The following is a 16,492-nucleotide window of genomic DNA, read 5'->3' on the forward strand; positions in this document are numbered from 1 at the left end:
AAAAATAACTGAAGAGGTATTTCAAGAAGTCATGTCATGAGTAAGCCCAAAATTTTTCAAAATAAGGTCAGGCTTTAGCTAGAAATTTTCCAATAATGTGGACATAAGTTGTCCTGAAAGGCCAGCATATATTTCAGGTACATAGTTATATATCACACTGTCTTTCCACTAAAAACGTAATAGCTTCTCTAATGCATTAACTTAAGAAAAATTGGCAAGTGCCCACTCAGAGATGACATTAAAACAGTTAAACTGAAGACTGAATCCATTTTAGGTCACACCTACACAATCTTCAAAGACAATTTCACTAACTAAAATACAGGTGCAATTTTTAATTTGGCACAAACTCTGAACCAGCATTCATTTCTGTTTTGCTCACACCATTCAGCTTGTAAACTCTTAAATATCTGTTCCAAGATCAGCAACTGCATCACAGCTTTGATTCTGAAAAATCACCTACATCTAAAAAGTACAATTACATCACAAAACCTCTCATCTTGAAGGGCAGATAAGAATGTGGTGTTTCCTATATCAGAATAGGAAGTCTTCAAGAATGATTCATTATCTTTTAATACTCATAACAAATCCCTTGAAAACTTCATCCTCCTCTGCTGCAGTGCTTACAAAAAACCTTACAAACTCCTCTAGGTAAATCAGTTTTCACCTGTGACACTGTGCAGAAGACTGTCAATAAATACAGCATACTTGGTCAAATTTTGATTTTCTTGAACAACGTTGCAAGACAGGCAAAGGGTAGAAGCATTCATCATGATGTCCCAGATCAAATCTCAGTGCAGGCAGCTACAGCAACCTACAGATCATACCTTTTTCATGGCCATAAATGAAGTACTCTTCCTCTTTTTGAAGCAGTGATTTGTACCAGCAGCTACAAAGTAGATGTGGTATGTGCAGTTTTGGTACAGTATGTTTGCAAGCTTGTACAGCATATCAGTGCTGTTATACTCTCAAATTTCAAGCACATTATAATTTCATATAAAAGAGGGGTCTGAAAGATCATTAAATTCCATATAAGCTTAAAAAAAAAGGAAAAAGCAACCTGACATCACCAAGAACACTGGGTGTCACAGCTAGAAAAAAACAGTAGCATGAGCTCATATAATTGGACACTATGGATTTATTACCAGGGCAACTTTTATAAATGCTTGAATCATGGCAAGAAGTCCTTAAAGCCAATCAGTTGCAGGCACAAATTAACAGGAAACCTGAAATCAGTTTCACCAACTCTTGCACTTCTGTATTTCTCCCTATTTTATTCACAGCTCTCTAACCAACATACTTGCAATTCTGTTTCTTGCCCACTATTTTCTGGATGCAGATACCAGAAAAATAAATAACGAAACTGATGGCATCCCAAGCTATTACTTTCTGATGTAGTTGGCCAAGATTTTTTTCCATTGCTTACAGCCAAGTCTATTACCAGCATTGTTTGACAAAGGCTAAGAATTTTAGTTCTGTTGCAATGCTTCTCCTTACAGAATAATGCTTTCACATCCACTCTTTCTGTTGCAGAAGTTTGATTTTTAAAAAATTTTACTGGTTCTTTTGCTTTCCAGACACCCCTGAAGCTGTACTTTCTCCATGCCACCTTCAGGAATCCCACAATTTTCCACCAATTCCTCTTTTCAAAAATACACAGAATCAACATTAGATTTGTTTTAGAGCTTGGGTGAAGGTTCGATTTTGTTTTTTTAAGTAATGCCATTGCCTCCAATTTGAGTCCCCAGCTGATTATTCATGACTTGTAAAATTATCTTTCCCATGAAAGTAGCACTTTCATGGGAAAATTAAGACTGGAAAGAACCTTAGGAGGTCTCATTACCTGTTCAAAGCAGGGCCAGCTATGAGATGGTGACAAAGGCTTTATCCAGGATGAAATATCAAAGTTTTAGTTATTCATGCAGTGCAGGCTTAACCACAGCAGAGCATGGCAAATTAGCTGGAGCTCTATCTATCTATACAAGTACTTCCACCAATCCCTGTACCAGGGGTACCATGCAGAAGGCAGACAAGATTTCAAATTACATATCCAATCAATCAAAAATACAGAAAGTGTCTAGAGGGTGGGGAGGACAGAGAAAGAACAAAGAAACATTTGTGCTATCTGCCTTAATTATCCAAATAGAGATCCCCAAACAACTTCCATGCAGTTTTTTAACATCCTACAGCATAGACAGAGCATCATGGTAAAAATCCTTATTTTCCTGAGTTCTATGTCTGAAATAAGCCCTTAAAACATCTTCCTAATGTCATAAAGCAGCCAAATGCAGGAAGTTAATGATGCAACCTACAGTGGCTATTAACAAAGAGATGAAAACAACCCTCCCCCACAAAGATTCTCTTCTATTCCCTGTGCAGCACTGCACAGTATACACCTTCAACAAAATATAATAAAAAACATTAGTAGCATAGGGAGGTAAAAACATCTCATCAAAGCTCTATCCCACACTTAACTCTGTATCACTGTATTAGTATCAACCTACCTGTCTAACCAAATGCAATTCAGCTGCAGTAGCCAAATTATTTTAGCCACTTGCTTCAGCAGATAAGTTTCCCCTTAGGCAGGAAACTTGCACAGTTTCAGTTATAACCAGCAGAAGCTTCTTAGTCACAAACCTAGTATTTACAAAAGCATTAAGCAGAATTGTTGGTTATTAACTGACAGAAAGAATTCACTGCTCTCATGTACCTTTTTGCTTTACACATTAAAAAATAATAAATGCACTGAAGTATTGATTCAGTGATTACCTTTTTTAAAAAACAAACACTATACTGGTTAAAAATGGAACAGGACTGCTATACTCAGACCAAAGGCTCATCCCATTCTTAACTTGTGCCTAAGAGTGGCTTCAGAAGCGCTGCTAGAAAAAAAGCTAAACCAAGGCAAGGATGTAATGACACTTCCTCAAAATACTGTTGTAGTCCCCATGCTTTGCCACTGAAGGACTTCCTGAATCCTGGGGCCACTTCTCTAATACTAAGACCCCTAGTGGATTTTTTCCTCCAGAAACCTACTGGTCCAGCTGCACGGTGAATTTCTGTAAACTTTCAGCATTTACCTTACAACTCAAAACTGTCACCACTTTCCTCATTTTTGCTGTGACAGCAATGTAAACAGAAGATTATCAATTGCTGATGACCTGTTCTTGATGTGTCTTCCCATCTACCAACATGAACTACAATGCAGAAACCTACAAACCTGTGGGCCAAATTATTTCATCTAGGTCATCATACAGTAACCAAATTCTAGATCTGAACTACTGACACACTCATAACACAATTACCACGAGGTTCTCATACACAACAAACTACAAGTTTTCCAATTATGATTGGATTTTTTTAAGTGTCTTGCTATGTAGCTTTAATGCTGCATACCTGGAAATTACAGTTTATACAAAATAAGTAATACCCATTGTCTCTCAACTTTCTTCAGTGAAAGCACTCTAAAGTCACCATCACTTAGAACAAACTAAACTTACTCTAAGTAATTAATTTCAGGTTGCATAGATCAAAGTAGTATTTTTCACAACATCTTTTTTTTTTTTTAATGTGAGCTTTGAGAAAAACATTTTATTCTAAATCTTTAATAGATGAAGTGAGGTTTATCATTACTGGCATGCTTTGAAACATTTCCTCCTTCACTTAACTTACTGGTCTAGTCTGGAAACAACTTCTGCATTCTTCTGCAAAAAGTGACATCACAGCAACCCTGTTGTGTACAAAGGAGCTGGACGAGTGCTGTATTAGATGACTGATGCTATTGGCCACTGCTGATAAAAACTGAACTCTGGTTCTAGTAAGTAACTACACAGCCCACATCTTCTACTTAAAATAGAGGAGAATGTTTACAGTCACGCTTCCACAAAACAAACAATTTAACTTTGTGCTATACTCTCTCATTTTTAAGTTGGTTGTGTTGGTCTAAAAACAAATAAATAAAGCACAGGAATTTCCACAGTAACTACAGACATTAAAAGGCCATACTTCTGAAATAAAAAATGGAAAATTGGTATTTCAATGCCATTAAGGCATTAAGGCACCCCTCATTTTGTGCTAGACATGCAAGCATTATGCTTACACTGCCCTACCTATCAATGTTAATTTATTTAATTTTTTAAAGTTTCATAAGATAGCTTACAATTGTTCAAGGCTTTAAAGACAAACAATATGAAATCTTGCTTTAATCAAATTCAAATCTAGCATTCGATCCCACATCAGAGACTAAAACAAAAACACATCACTTCAGCATTTTTGTTAATGTTTTAAGTCAAGCTTCTTCAGATCGATAGCAAATATAATAGCAGCACTGGATAAGAAATACCAGCAGATTCAAGTTACTTTAGTTTGAGAAGCAAAAAACAGAGAAAAACAAACTCAAGAAATTTTTTCCACTTGATATTTTGAAATGGATAATTTCCCAATTTTCTTTGATGATACAAGAGACCTACTCAAAAAAAGAAAAATAAGTCATCAATTTGTCTTTATATGCACTGACAATCTGTACTGATGAACCAACAGACCTGAGTTCTTAATGATTACAATAACACTCCAAAAGGACAGAGGAACCTCAAGTTTCTAAATCAGGATTACTATTATGTTGTAATTAGGTAGAACAAATCTATTCTATTCATTCAATCAGTATTTTAAATCTTTCTCAAAACCTCCTGTGTAATTTTACAAGAATCAAGATGTGACTTTCTTTGTAAAGAACTCTTCAAATACAGTACAATATCTTAGATTACAAGATTCTATATAGTTTATGACTTCTTGAATTTTTTTCCTGCCCAAGAAAAGGTCATTTAACTCCAACTATGCTACTTTACTTCTCCCTGTGCTTTCTCCCACTGCCTTTATCTTTTATGCAACTTTCACTGCATACGCAACTATTCATTCTTATTTGGTTTACTTCAACTTCCTTTCATTTAAAAAAAACTTTAAAAAACCCCAAAATTTGGTAAGCATTTTAGTTACTTTCCATCTCCACAAACGGTGTAAAGGAGCCCAATTTAGCCAACCTCTCTTCCTCCCAAATGCCTAAAGAACTTCTTTTCAGGACCATTCCTGTGTTGCAGGAATGAAGGACAGAACTGCCTTCAAAGCTAACACCACCAATAAACAAAGTATTTTCACCTGTGAGATTTCATTCCCCCTGCCCCATCTCTGCTTCCCCTGGGGATTCTTCAAAAACCATCCATTACTACAGCTCTCCAACAGTTCATATTCTGAGTAAGTATTGCACAATATCATTTACCAACATCATAAGTTTTCTTGAATTTTCAGTTCCCTTTGGAACGAGATTTGCATTAAGTGTCTTAAGGCTGTTATTTAAAATCTCAACAACTCTTCCCTACCCTAAATCAGCTTAATTGCACTACACTCTTGGATCACCTTTGCACTAATGGAACACAGCAGCAAGGAAGCACAGAATTTTCTTCCAAGCTCTTCGTTTGAGTGCAGCTTCCTACCGTATTCTCTTTTTCCAACAACAGCAGAGCTGTTAGTGGGAGGTTACTCATGCAAGCAAAGACACAGGTATATCTTTTTTTTATCGTGTTAATGCTGAACCACAAACTTGATCAGGTTGTGAGCAGTAAGCCAGTTACACACCTCCATGTACTACTACCACTGCTCTCTGAAAAGCTCCGGGAGGAAGCAGCAGAGCTGCTCGGGAGTCAGCTCTGTAAACAGCCGACTCGTCCGAAGCACAGAACGCACCAAGCCGAGGCGAGGTAACACCCTCGGGAAGACAACAAGAAGACGAAGTAGAAGGGAATGTAAACTCGTCGGGCCCCCGCAGCGACAGCCGAGGTGTCCCCGGCTCCCTGCAGCCTTCCCCAGGACCTGTGCCTGCTGCTCGCCACCCCCGAGACTTCATCCCCCGGTACCAACAGCGCCTCTGAACCCCGGGTTGTTGTGAAGCGCAAGCAGCTCCTCCAGACGCCTGGGAACCGCGTCGGAAGCAGCCCCGCTCCCTACACCGCACTCAGCCCGTCAGGGATTCTCAGCAGGCAGCGCCGTGGCCGCTGCCTCCCGGCTGGCAGGAGCCCGGGCAGAGGCCGAGCGGCGGGGACCACCGGTGAGGGCAGAGCTGACCCCGGCCCTGCCGCCCACCCGCAACCGCGGCCCGGGCCCCGCCGCTCGCAGGTGCCCTCCCGGCAGCGCGGGGAACACCAACCGGTCCCGGGCCCCGAGCCGGCAGAGGGGAGAGCCCGGAGGCCGAGGGGGGCGGCGACCCCTGAGGGAGAAGAGGACGAAGTGGGAAAAAGGGGAGAACAAGAAGACACCGGCAGGGAGGGACGAGACCGGGGAGAGGAAACAGAGCCCCAACCTCCTCCCGGCATCCCGCGTCGGGCTCCCCGCTCCTACCTCGCAGCGCCGCCGTCCCGCGGCAACGGCCATTTCCCCGCCGCCTCCCCTCCCGCCGCCGGGAGCGCGCGCCCGCCCGCAGCTTCCCCTCCGCCGCTCCGCTCCGCCGTGCGCTCACTTCCGGCCCCGGCCCGCAGCGCTGGCTCGGGGTGCGGGGGGGAGGGAAGCGGGGCGGAGCGCGGCCCTGAGGAGATGGGCGGGGAGGGGCGGGCACCCGACAGCCTCACTCAGCCTCTGCTCGGGTGCCCGTCAGGCCGCCACTTCACCTCTTCCCCCCGCCTCCGCCCGGGCGGCCCGGCCCGCTGCGGGGCCCGGCCAGAAGCAGGGGACAGCCCCAGGCGGGGGGAGCTGTTAGCGACCGGCGGGGCTCCTTCGGCACAGAAGCCGGGGCTGGGTGGCTCTGAGGTGACTCTCCGTCATTTCCTCCCCTTATCGCTCGATCTTCCCAAGAATGCTCGGCATGACTGGAAACTTGCACAACGCACCCAAAATGTCCGGCTGCGAGGGCAGGGCTGAGCGGCGGACACAAAGCGCTGACCCTGACCCTGAGGGAACGGAACGGTTCGGTCCGGCCCGTGCCCGCCGGGAACAGCAAACAGGCGGGAGGACGAGGCTGAGAAGAGACCCTGGGGAAACCGGGGTGAAACCGGGGTGTTTCGCAGCACACGGGGCTCAGCTGGGAAAAGAAAAACTTTCACCACTTGCCAGCGGTCGACTCCAGTGGTTTGGAACAACGTGTTCCACCAAACGGAATTCTGCTTAATTTAACTTCAGAAACTACTTGGCCGGCGCTGGCAGATCCCTGATGTCAACTCTCGCCTTCCTGACATACCAACACGTTTCAAAACGCCAATATTTTGGTTTGACCTTCACAATAGCTTCAAAAGAATATAATGCTTTGATTATGCTCAGAAGTATTGCATGTGGGATTTTATACAAAAGTTTAGACAATAGGCCTTTCATAAGATCAAATTAAAAGTTGTAATGGGAACTTAAAAACAACAATATGATTTTTTATGTAGATGCAAAAGAAACCACAGTAATTTTAGTTTCCGTCTATTCAGGGAATACTACTGAAAATAATCAATTCAGTTTATGCCTATTGGTATATTTACTAGCCCTTTTAGCACACTGAAAATCCAAACAAAAAATACAAAATGCTTAATGAAGGATAGAAAACACATGAAAAAGTGTCATTTTAGAGGTTCCACTACAAATGAACTAATAAAATTATCATAAATACATTGCTGACAGTGGCATTTTCTGTGAGAATACATATAACCCCCACCATTTCAGGATCTTAGCATTTTCTATCAGAAAAACCTTAACCCAGCACTATTAAGGTCAATGAATGCCCTTGCAGGTGACTTCCATGAGACAAAATGGAGACTTGGAAGACTGACACAAAATGCATTCCTGTAGAAGCATCCTGGGCACGACTCTTTAATTACATAGATTAAGAAAATTGCCAGAGTTCTTACTAACCTTGTAATCCAAGCTATGAAGAATTTTTCAGGTTGTCACTTATTAACAGGAGAAATTGATGCTTTCTAACACCATACCAGTACTTAGGGCCAATAAGCCAATTATGTCCAATTTTGAACAGGGAACAGAGTATCAGTAGGAGACCTACTTTGCTCCCAAGGTCCAGGTTTCTTTCCAGACTGTCCAACTATATCTTCTCTCTGGATTGCATTTTAGATTATTTTTGTCCTGTCAGTTATGGCTCTTGGCCACCTCTTCTGCCAGGCTCCTGTAGTGATCCTGGCCAGGAGTCAGTGACCCATGTCATGATCAGACAGACACCTCTGCAGCCTTCAGACCCATCCTCTGCTCTGTATCCCTTGCCAGCAGGAAACACTTTGTGGCTCATTGTTACAGGGATCTGCAGGCAGCTCCCACTTGGTACCAGTGATTATACCATCTGCACATCCTTGGCTTTATCCAGAAGTGCAGCACGAGGTTCCCATGTGAACATCCTTTCTGTTTGGCAGTAGAAATTATGTAGGATATTTACATCACAACAATCAGAGTTGTTTTCTTGTAAGAAAGTCTGATAATGACCGAGATGGGAAACCCTTTTCTAGGGCTGGGGTTTGCAGGAATGACTTTCTTACCAGGATCCTAATGGACCAGCACCTCCTGGTACCAAACAGTTGCCACTGTGCCTGTGCTTCTTTCCCTCTCATGCATGGATCACATTAGAATGCTCTGGACTACACCTCCAAGTTACTGGCCACAGGCTTTAGTCTTGGGACAACCATTTTTCTGTTTCACCCATCACTAACCAAAGGAGCATGAATCTGCTTAGCCTAAATAAAAGGTGGTTACTATATTTAACAATAGGATCATGACTGTTTGATTGACGAACCCCCCATCATGTTACATAACACAGCAGAAATATGAATCCTAAAAGCAGAGCTAGGAGAGATGATTTGATTCATTCTACAGATTAGTGCAGAATTTTAGACTACTACTGAGCCTGTCTTTCAGTCCCATGATAACTGTAAGAATCTCCAATGACTTTCATAAGAAATTATTTCCTTCTTGCCAGGAAATTTTCCTGATATTTTGCATGTATTTTAAGAACTTAAGCCCATCCTCCTCCCCCCCCCCAGTATCTCATTTTTGCAAAATGTTTTAGGTTAGGAAAGATTCCATAAACCCCAAATTCCACTTCATGTTAAATAGCTACTGGTTTCCTTCAATCACACTAAATTACAAACTGTGTTCTTCCTTCCTTGACTTTCACCTATTAACAGCAAAGAGCAACTCCTACAATATGTTTTGCTGCTGGTTTTGTAGTTTCTCACCCACATCCACATTAAATATATACCATCTTTCAGGTGCACTCTAGAAGCAGAACCAGCCAGTTTTAGAAATGGCATTTGTGTATCAGGTACTACATAGCAGTCTCTATAGCTTGGCAGCCAAACCAGTCCTGCTGCAGGAGAGATAACTGCGTGGCAGTGGAAGCCCAACTTCTAGGTAAAATGACACTGAAATGATAGATGAGTCAAGGAAGGGAACAATGACATAGCCTGCAGACTGGCTAATGAATGGATAATCACAAGTGACATATTCCCACATAAGAACATGACATCAGTGTTAAAATATTTCTTACACAGGAAGTTATTAATGTGTCTGTGTAACCACAATGCACAAGGTGTGTGTCTCACCAGTCTCACTACTTTGTTACTATTTATGTTGTCTCTGAGACACTGACCTAAAGCTGCAGTTCCCCTGAGAGTTTTCAGGAGACACCTAGTAAAGCTGTATCTGTAATCAGATCAAAGGGACAGCTACATGTAACAAAGCCTAATAAATATGTTTTGGTGAAGATAATATATGGGAAGTGTTAAAAAAATAAAATAAAATTAAACCAGCATTTTTGTAAGCCCTCCAAATGTAACAGATGAGCACCTTAATTTAACTACTGGAACAATGCCTGAATTTCACTACTGGAATTGCTCCCTGCCTTGAACTAACTGGAAGGAATCAACTTGATTCCTATTGTTACAGTATCCTTTCTGTAAATGAGAATTTGTTAGCAGAAGCACAGGGATTATTAAAGGACAAATGTGTTTCCTCTGACAATAGGATGATGGAGCACATGGTGCCAGGTACAAAACCCCCTTTTCAGATACCATGACGTGGTAGCAGAACATGGTACCTATTTTGTGAAGCATGTCTATTCCACGGAAATTCCCAAACCTTTGTTCATCAGGGTAGGGACAGCAACACAATGTTCCTGTCCCACTGATACACCCTCCTTGGCACAGACCACATGTGGGTGTCTCGCTGCCTTAGGGAATGGTCTGGGGAAACAGCACTGCAGGAGCTCACACCGTGGTAGGGTGGGACAAGCTGCATTTTGCCCTGGTGCAAGCACTCACCCAGAGCAGCCAACCTCAGCACCACAAACCCAGTGCAATTCCAAGAAACCCCACATGGCTGTCAGAACAGGTGAGCTACACTCAGCACCACAGCTGATCTCTCGTGTGTGGCCTTCAAAAGCATTATGGCCTGTGACATTTATACAGTATTTCAGAAACTCGTATTTGAAAGAAAAAGACAATTTGAATTATAAAGTACACACTATGCAGGAAAGGAAAATTATGCATCTGCATTTATGAATCCAATATTAGGTTTCTGCTCAGGATAGCTATTTGTTACAGACAGCTATATATAGATTGGCTATAGACAGAGTTGGTGATGTCTGAATTAAAGGGCAAACAGTTAGAACTCCCCCAGGTTATACTTCCTTAAAGAAAACATACTAAATATACAGATAAACTACTATCTTAAACAGAGTAACTACTACAAAAATCCACCAGTCCTCAGCTAATCAAGACAGGTAGTTCTAATGTCTAATGTCTCCACTATGCATCTAAAGGCAACAAGTTTTAAGTCCCATTTCTGGAACATCTTGTAACTTGCATCAAAAATATTTTATTCTCTATAAACTTCATTTTTTTTTCTGTGAAAACCAGCAGAGGGAGACAAGTTCTTTTTTAGTCATAAAGCAAAAGATTATATTACTTCCTTAAAAATATACCTTCTGAAAATTCAGAATAATTTCCTAGACAAGTCTCACAATGCCTTTTCTTGAACTTTGTTTTTACTACTCACTTTTCTTGTACTGTTACTCAACCCTAAACGACCACTGAATAAACATCTGGAAATGTAAGCAACAGTTACCATTAATATTTCATTGTGGATTTCTTTCAGGGAGAAAGGGGATATCAGTGTTAGTGACGAATGAAAGAGAGAAATAGGCCATGGCTGTGTTTATATTCACTGTTCTGCAACAGCTTGCATGTGTAAGGAAGGTCTGCATATAGTTCTCAACACAAAAACTTCAGCTGACTATACATATGAGTTATATTTTTAAGGCTCAAACATAAGAAGAAAATTTGGCTCAAAAAAATACTGCCTACAGCTTCAAGTATGGGTAAAATCTTCCCTGGAGTTAATTTCTTAGGACCCAGGTCTTGCTTCAGTAAATGGTAATTTAGGCACTAGAAACGTAAGTATGATCCACACAATTTAGCCCACGTTGTCTAAAAAATGGCATGACAGGGCATATACTTGAAATTTATACAAGATTCTTTGTATTTACCCCAGCTGCTTGACCAGAGAACAGAAGAAGAGGAGCAATTTAACACATTTCACTACTTGTCTTACTGTAAACATTTTGTGATAATTTTTCACGTTATATACTTTTTCATACAACTTCCTTTTATAGATGCTTTATATAATCAGGAATTATAAGGGGGTTTTTGGCATAAGACATGTTCTAAATAGATATGCACAATTTCTGTCATTTGAAGGCTTTGAATGAAGCTTCTGAATATTTCTCAAATTGAGTGGAAATAAAAGACCTAGAAAAAGCACACAGAAACTGTGGCAGTGCTGCAATATGTTCAGAAGGTACCATGGGATAGCTGTTAGTCTACATTATGCTTTGTTAAGGGTTATTAATGTAAGAAAGATGCCAGAAGAACCTGAGGGAGAAACTGTGGGCAACAGGATGCATACCTGGAAATAGCAATCATACCTTGGGTATTGGTAATTGAGGCAATTGTGAAGACTTCTGGTATTTAAAATCCCAATCACAGCAAGTCATGCTTAATCAGACAGCCAAAGGCTGAGGATGATAAAACTTCATATTTAGTCACTTGAATTAGCCCGTATCAAAGAGCAACACAGTTTCAAGGTTCTTCTTTAAGCATTACAAGTCAGTTGAAACAATCTACTATTAAAAAAAAATAAAACTGAACAATTCCTTATGCCATGAATTTATTTGTAGGCACACAGTGTATGCTGCTAAGAAGAAATTACTCTTTCAAAGAAGAAATTACTACTTTCAGTAGTTTTCATATCCCTATCCAAGATTAATTCTGTCATGGCTCTGACTCTTAATCCTTGTATTTTGGTTTACAATTTTTGTGCATTTAACTTCCCCTGTGACAACTACAAAATGTTTTCTGGAGGAAACTTCCCCTGTGACAACTACAAAATGTGTTTTCTGGAGGAAATATGTAAAACTGGTTTTCAGGCTAAGGGCCAGTGATTCAAATTCAACAGATTTTATCTAATAGATGTTCTGGAAGCAGAATTAATTTAAAATGCCTGACATCCTTGCCAAGAAGCTTTAATTGGTGAATAAGCATCTTCTACTTCAGAATGACAGTTGTGTAAGAGTAGGGTTCTGGCACAGTATTCAAAGAGATTTATTTCTTGCCTTTGCTTGTTTACATTCATGAGCAGAAAGACACCCATGCTTGAGGGACAAAACTGGATACTCTTTTAATATTATCTCAGAAGTTGGTGGAAAACTTTTCAGATAGAATTGCAGCAGTCAGCTCACTTGAGTAACTTTATGCAGTTTGTGTGTATGGGAGGAAAAAGCAGTATGTGTTCATGCCAGACAGTTCTGGCTTCATTATGAGCCCTGTCTTCTTGGTTACCTCTCACCTATCAGAATAATTCTACAAAGTTTATCAGGAACTCTGTCAGACCCCTTACACACCCAAGTGTGGGTGTGCAGGGTAGGTCAGCAGTGTCACTTCTCATCTCCAAAGGTGTCAGAGAAATCACCTGTCGGCAAACCTCAGGGATCCAATCCATGTCACTTCTGCCATGGAGCAGTGACACATCAGGCCATAGACAAGTACAGCACTCATCCTACTAAGAGCAGCACTCAGGCAGTATTGAAGCATTAATGTTACAGAAAATAACTTGTTTTTCAAATATAAATGTAATCTTAAGGTTTAAATAGCCCCTTTGCTTAAAAAATATCCCTGAGTAGCTGGAGTATATGGAAGAGGATACTGATAAAGTAAATGGCACTTTGACACAGAGTCACTGGCTAATTCTGCCTATGATGCTGTACCAAATTTGCCACAGTGCAGCAAGTATTTAAGTTTACACATGTCTGTGGTGAAGTATAGAGGGCTCCAGGGACTTTTTGAAACTTCTTAATGGAAAAATCTTTAGCTATCTCATTTTAACTAAACCCCAAGCCTAAATTATGTACTTAAGCTGCAAATGTCACTTCCATTAGAGTACTGTGCAGTCTTTTGGAAGAGCAGAAATGCATCATCCAAGTCAGGAATCACATCACTGTAGCATTAAACATGTGTTTTGTGTTTAAATCAGTGGAAATTTTGGTCTGGTTTCACTGAAAGCATAACCCAAAATGAATAGAATTGTCTTTGCTGCATCCCACTAAAACTAATGGATGACTCCACCTGCAATGCTGTGGCACCCCCCAAAGGTACTTGGCTGAATCCTTATCTGTGAAACACTATATAAAAATACCAAACTAATGGAAAGCTAGGTCCTCCATCCAGCTTTGTTCATACTCTTAGCAAGGTCATCCTATCCTTCTTAGTCCCATGTTATTAGAAACAATCCCACCTTAACTAGTTAATTAGATTATGAAGTAAAATACCCACATCCTACCTAATATTTAATACCTTTGAAAATCCACAAGGTTTATGTCAGAAAAGCCAGAATTTTTTCTAAAGCCAAGTAGTCTCTATGAGATTTTAAACCTGAATAACGATGAATGTATCAGTCTTATAGAAGAGCCCTACTATGCAGTGAGATATAAATGTACTTCCTGGCTTCTACATTTTCCTAAAACAGCAGAAAATACACAGTACTGATCATCTCTGACCTCTTTCTTTGGCTGGGAAGAGACTGACAGTTTTTTCTGAAGACAGAAGTGGACTTCATTCAACCCTGAAAATATAAGAAACATTACCAGAGTTTTAGAGAATTCCCTGGGTATCTTTCAGTATACATACAGCTGTCACTGAAGGGGGAAGATCCAGATTTGAAACAGGTGATTTTTGCTTTTTTAAAATTATTGCTATCACAAATCTTGCAGTTTGGAATAATCAGGCTAAAAATCTTGTTTTCAATTTTACCTCTTCTTTGTGCTTAGTTTTTCTCACATTTCTGTTTTATGTGCTTTGCAGTCACCATACAATTTTCTAAAAGGAACACATAGCCTGACAGCTATACAGTGATTACACTGAAAGCATTTAAAGAATCCTCCTTTAATCTGATCTTAGTGGAAATTAGGCCTTACTCATTTTCTATTTGCACCAAAATTAACAGGGTTGATTCTCATGGATAACAAAGACATTCCCCACGAGTTTGGAATCTGTTATGTCCAGCCTCAGAAGCTATTACTCTCTGGCATTCAGACAAAGAAAGAAAGAAAGAATGAACTAGAGCAAAAAGCTGCACATCATAATACAATTTGTTAAGGTTCCATCCAACCCCTCAATAAAGAGGATTTGTATCAAACCCTGGCATATATTCAGTCTCTAAAATCTGGGCCACATGGTGGCACATGTTCAAGATCAGAACCTGGGTTTCCAGCTTCCTAAAGGCTGTTCTGCACCTACTCAATTGTTTCCAGAAAATCTTTTAACCCTAAATTACTTTAAAAATACCCATAACTTTTAAATCATCTGCCAGATATCACAATTCTGATAATTCACCAACCTTCTGAAGTGTAATCACATGTTTCAATCACTGTACTTCTTTTCCTTCTTCCTTTTCTAAAATAAACATATAGGTTAGGCAGGCTCAAATAACTGTGCTAGGTTATTTCACCCCTAGCATTTTTGTGAGCTAGTCCAAGACATTTAGGGTAAAAAGAGATTTTTACAACATTGAACTCATTAGAAACCATTAGTTCATCAGTCAAGAACAAATGTTGATTTAAGCTCTGAACTAGGCACACACATGGAGATTAGAGAGTACTAATAGAGCTTGACTAGCACCTTTGCAAATACAAGACTTCAAGCATAAATACACTGCTTGCCTAATGACAAAAGGCAGATGTGATGACAGAGGCAGAGCTTATATTGAAACCCTTTTTTTTTTTTAAACCCACTCTTAAACTCCTGCATCCTTCTGTGATCATTAAGCACTGGGAATGAATGTTTTGGGCTGCTGCTGTAAATGAGGATTTTAAAAGATCTGTTGCTGATATTTTTACTGGCTTTGAAAGCACTTAAATGATTAGATAATTCAATAGCAGCCTACTACTAACCCTTAGTGGTACAGAAGTCAGAATTCTTGACCAAAATTTGAGAACTAATTTGTGTACTCTTTATTTTGAAGGAACTTGTATCACGGTTTATTTCCTTTCCTCTCTTGTAGGTAGAAGCCTGTATTTCCATTTTCTAGACACACAAGCAAATCACAATCAATGTTCTTTCAAGTACTCTCATCCAGCCTTATTTTTAATACTTTTGGAAGAGAGGAAAATATTTGCAAAACAGTATTAAACATGAATTGACAAGAATACAGATCAATAGTTGGTGAAGTACAAAGGGTGCCAGAAGCAGAGTGGAAGAACTTTTAAGCTACTTACATGTTTAACTAGGGTTTATGTAGTTCAATACAAAAGATGCAAATTCCCCTGTTGTATCTTTTAAAGAAGTCTCTTTTGTAGATTTCAAAGAAAGGAAAAGTTGGGATGTTTCTACAATAAAGTCATCCCTTGCCACAGATTATTTATACATATAGTTCATAACACTTCTACTGAAGAGAAAGTGTTTCATCTCTGAAGTAGACAAAATGTTTCCTGATGGCCAGGGTCCAAAATAACACAGGATGGAGCAGAACTTGCAACCACATCCTCCTATTCTTGTAATATTCATATTTACTCAGCAAGTTTTTCAGGAACAAGATAATGTTGGGGTCCAACAAGGACACCAACAATACTTTTTGCTAAATACTAATCCTTTTTTTCAGTGTGAGGAAACAGATACATGCCCAGTCTATAGCTCATTGTTACAATGAGCATAAAGATACATTTTTTGATGTGTTTTATTTTCAACTTCCAAAGCTGTAAATATTGCCAGCACTATTCTACAGATATCCACAAACACACATATTTCATTTCAGCACAACCAGATGAAAACAGTGGACAAAAGGGTGCTTCACAGTGTGGAGAGCCTAGAAAGGCTGGGGAAATGACTTCCAGATGAGAAATGCACTTGTTGCTTTTTCACTGGAAGATGCAGGCTTCAGCACATTCCCCATGGAAGAACAACAGGGAAGAACTAACAGATGC

At 40.2% G+C, this 16,492-nt stretch overlaps 1 protein-coding gene across 3 annotated transcripts in view; it reads right to left on the reverse strand.

Moving 5' to 3' along the window:
- Nucleotides 1–16,492, reverse strand: part of PIK3C2A (phosphatidylinositol-4-phosphate 3-kinase catalytic subunit type 2 alpha) — a 57,264-nt gene that overhangs the window by 34,976 nt on the left and 5,796 nt on the right. For 2 of the 3 annotated variants that reach the window (XM_030451488.1, XM_030451486.1), the window contains exon 1: nucleotides 6,385–6,471. The exons of the other annotated variant lie outside the window; for it this stretch is intronic. The gene's annotated coding sequence lies outside the window, so the exon portion shown is untranslated. Of the gene's footprint in view, nucleotides 1–6,384; nucleotides 6,472–16,492 lie in introns of those variants that run through there. 3 annotated transcript variants of the gene reach the window in all.

The sequence above is a fragment of the Calypte anna genome, chromosome 5, assembly GCF_003957555.1.
Source record: "Calypte anna isolate BGI_N300 chromosome 5, bCalAnn1_v1.p, whole genome shotgun sequence".
NCBI classification, from domain to species: Eukaryota; Metazoa; Chordata; class Aves; order Apodiformes; family Trochilidae; genus Calypte; species Calypte anna.